This window comes from Cyanistes caeruleus, chromosome 4 (assembly GCF_971803275.1).
Source record: "Cyanistes caeruleus chromosome 4, bCyaCae1.hap1.1, whole genome shotgun sequence".
NCBI classification, from domain to species: Eukaryota; Metazoa; Chordata; class Aves; order Passeriformes; family Paridae; genus Cyanistes; species Cyanistes caeruleus.
Genome location: NC_141704.1, coordinates 56,432,719 through 56,436,859, shown reverse-complemented (window position 1 = coordinate 56,436,859; position 4,141 = coordinate 56,432,719). Strand labels below are relative to the sequence as shown.

The following is a 4,141-nucleotide window of genomic DNA, read 5'->3' as shown; positions in this document are numbered from 1 at the left end:
GGAAAGAAAACTAATACAGATACTAACATTATTTGACCACAGTCCTTCGAAGCCATTTCCTTCTTCATAGAAGAGAGGGAATGCTAAAAAAACTGCTACTGCACTTATATCTATGGAGTTTTTTTTTTATTTATATGTATATATTTTCAACAAGGAGCTTGCAAAAGCACAGCAATGTAAAAGGAGCTCTCAGCACAGCTGACACAATCTGTCAGATAAACCATCCCCAGTGAATACTCTGTGAGAACTAAAAGCTGAACATGCTGGAAATTACAGGCTTGTGTGATTCTGTTAAAAAACAAACAAACAAATAACAGCTGAGAATGTTCATATTCACATATGATTTGAAGAAAACTACGGTGCTCAGCATAGCTGGCAGCATCACATTTGCCAGTTTACAGTGAGTATATTAAAAAATTCATGCTGCATGTATGCTGCTGGGTCTGTTGTGGGAATATATTTCTAAGCTTCAAAGATCCACCAGAGAAAAATAATTTCCTCTTGTGGACAAACGATGAACCCTTCTGGATGGGTTTCCTGGCATCAAATTGCAGAGGGGATGCAATTTAAAGGAAGGTATGTTGTTTGACTTAAATTAAATACAAGTCTACTCAGGGCTTTCATGAAATAGAAGAAAAAACTTCAGACATCCAACCCAAGCATCTGTCTCCACCTCTTTTTTTGTTTTATTAGGGGAGTTGTTTTAGGCACAATTTTGTTGTCTTGTTATTATTGTATCAACAGTAATCATAACAGAGGCAGTTGTAGGAAGAAACTGGCCACAAGCAAATGAGTAATTAAGTTCCTGGCATAAAATAATTTCCTTGCTGATGTTCACAGAGGAAAATACTGATAAGAATAATGCAGTTTCACAGAGCAGGAAATAAGCTGATTGCTCACAGAAGCAAAGGCACCTGGAGAAAGGGAAAAAGCAGCTCTTATCTGAGAAGGCAGCACAGGTGTAGTGAAAGAGCTGGGAGCTGACCCTGTTGTAGCCAGCAGTTCCTGTGAGCAGCATTCCCCATCCATTAGGGAACTGGCCAGAAATAAAAAGTGAGATGGCTTACTTTGGGTATTTGAGGTGAATGGAAGTGAGAATAGGGCATTTTCAGGGATAAGTAGATTGACCAGGTGTACTTTCCTTCCCTTTGTTGCACACAGCTGCCTCAAGTGGCACTGACTGAAGAGCCATCCCTGCTGATAACCTCCTGCAAGAAGAATCCCCTCCAGTGCTGTTCTTTGTCATTATACTTTCCAAAAGAGTGTTAGGGAGGTTCTTTTTAACATTGAGAAAAGTAATTTTGCTAACTTAAACTGCTGAGCACAGAATAGCTTTATTTTCATAATTAATAGCAAGATAAATGGTTTCTTACAACAGCTTTGGGTTTCTTTAAAGAAGAAAATTACATATTTTAAGGATTTTTTTTTTTCTAAGAAGCATTTTCATTGTGAAAGTCTAGTAATTTTAAATAGATGAAAAGTTTGCATTCTCTCAAAAATAAAGGAGATATTGAATTTTAGTTGAACTATATTTTTTCCCCTTCTTTTAATTTTTGTTAAAAAATTGAGCGGAGTATTTTCAGTTTGTCTTGTCTTGAACTACTTTTATAGATGTTGGGCCCTTGCATAGCCAATGAATTGAAAATTCTGTTCTTTTACTACCATGTAAGTTTTGAGTCAACAAGTTGAAAGTTCATTTTTCCAAGGTTACAATGTAGAAGTCCTCTCCTCCAGACCACTGACAGTCTGAAAATATGAGAAAGCTCTCCTGGTCCTGTCAGCAGCAATGGCAGAGAACAGAAAAGTCCAAAATGTAAGGAATGAAGCTGAACTCATCCTACATCTTTCAGTTCAGTAGAAGAAGAAAAGAAGAGAAACACTACAACAAACAGAAATGCAATCAGAAATGCAATGATCTTGCAGAAGTTTCACATACTTTATTCCCCCAAGGTGCAGTCTGAATGGCATCTGATCCTCTCTGTGGGCTGACTGACAGTTTCAAGGATGATGAAGCCTGAAGGAATATGAGAATTCAAAAGAAGATTGTTTCTAGCCATATAATTTTACCACTTCCTGACAAATACCAATAATCAGTCATATTTTAGTTTATTCAGTTATTAGCTGCTCAGCTAATGATGATTTAGTTATATTATTTTCAATAGCATATATAGTGTGATAAATTAATTTTTTCAATGTATTTGAAAAGACTGGACAATTTTGTCAAGACTAGATAATAGTTTCACTTCAAAATCACTGGTAAACCTGCTTTTTCTCTGATGCTGATGGCAAAGGCATGGCCCTAAATGCTATTGTAACTAAAAAATTCACAATAAGATTTTGCCACCAATTTGATTTCATGTTTTTCTCCACACATATCTAGCAACCCCATTGTCTTCCCTGAGAGCACAGGCTGTAGTTGTGATTAATTCCATATTCTGAAGAGTTTAGAGATCAAAAAGTTCTCCCTTGGCTTTAATGGGAATGGTCTTGGAAAGATAATCCTGGGCCAATGCCATCACTCTCCCTTGAGTCTGAAGTGAAAGGAGATAATTGAGAACTTGGCTCATGAAGTATTAGCAGGAATTGAACAGGACTGAGTTTGGAAGGTTCTTTTTTCCTTTTACAAAAAGAATGGGTTGTCCTTTACAGACCCAAATCACCCAATTTTACTAAACAGATGTAAAGATCCAGCTGCTCATTTGTCCTGTATAGCTGCTCACACGAAGACCAAACAAACAAGAGGTGGGTGGGGGTAAACTGCTTGTTTCCAGATCCATTAATATTTATGGATTTTTTTACACTCACCTTGTGTTCTTGTGGGGCTCTGTGCAAATGAAACAGGACATGCCCAGCTGTGTCCCAGCTCTGCAAACACACAGGCTTTGCTGTAGCTTCAGCAGACTGTGGTGTGGTTATCTAAAGTCAAATATCTGTGTCTCTGACTGCTGGCATGGTGCCTTAGATAGCTAAAATAATGGAAATTGTTTAACACCTACAACTTTCACCAAGGGTGTTTGTCCTTATAATTAGACAAGCACTCTACTATAAATGGGCTTATTTCAAATACATTTCAGGAATTTATTTTGTCATCTTCTTCCATTCCTTTCACACTTGCCTTGCAAGCATTACTTTTGAGATTGAATAAAAAACAATTAGAAGGTATTTAATCAAAGATATCAGTAAATACACTTAGGGATGGTACTAAATAAAAACAAACATGTCCTTTTTCAGAAGGCTTGATGCTTATAAAGCTCCTGCATTTCAGTTTTGCAGTTTTTAAAGAGTATTTTAACTTCGTTAATAGCCTGGCCAGCAACAGTCTCTGTAGAACACTAATTTGTTTTGCTTAAATGGCTTATAAACACCTGATTCCAACTTTAGAAACTAATTAGTGAGCTGAAGATTTTTCATTAAATGGGCCATTTTTTGATATCCAAAGCTGTGCGGAATCTAAATGTCAACATTTTTTCTGATAATGAGAACACAAAGGGATGTCATGGGGTTAGGAAGCATATTGTGTCTTAAACTGAGATAAAATGACAGGCAGTGTATCATGCAGCCACATATTTGTTTATTTAATAGTACCAGAAAAACTCATGATTAGTTCTATTTTCTGGAACAGCAGAGTTTAGGGATTAGGAAGGGTAAAAGCTCTCACTTGGCTTTAATGGAAATGGTCTTGTAAAGATAATCCTGGCCCTATGCCATGGCTCTCCCTTGAGTTTGGAGTGAGGGGAGGTAATTGAAGTCAGGAGCCTTCTTTTCACCAGGCTGCTGGTATCCTGCAGGGCAGGATGGGAACTGGGACCCATCATGGCATTCATCCAAACCCAGGCTAGAGTGCTCACAACAACAAATAACTTGAGGCAGTCTCCTGCAGGCACCCTGCAAACATCCTGCTCCTGCCCTGGCTGGCTGAACAGGGCCAGCAAAGTGCTCAGATAGAGCCCAACTGCTCCTGCTCCTGCTCATTTCCATCATCAAGTTTAGTGATTGATTCAGAGTGATTTTCCTTCATCTCAGGGTTAACTCCTTCAATGATCTTCTGGCAGAGTGGCTTACGACCAATATTTGTTAAAAAGAGAAGTGTGAGAGAAGAAGTCTTGAAGTTTTTTTGGTTTTTTTCTGTTAGGCCTGGCTA

General features: G+C 38.0%; 1 long non-coding RNA gene across 1 annotated transcript; it reads left to right on the top strand.

The window, feature by feature from the left end:
* Positions 1–964: 964 nt before the first annotated feature.
* On the top strand, positions 965–2,721 carry LOC147653657 (uncharacterized). The gene is made up of 2 exons (XR_015285650.1): positions 965–1,053; positions 1,162–2,721. It is a non-coding gene; the product is annotated as an uncharacterized LOC147653657 (long non-coding RNA).
* Positions 2,722–4,141: the final 1,420 nt, after the last annotated feature.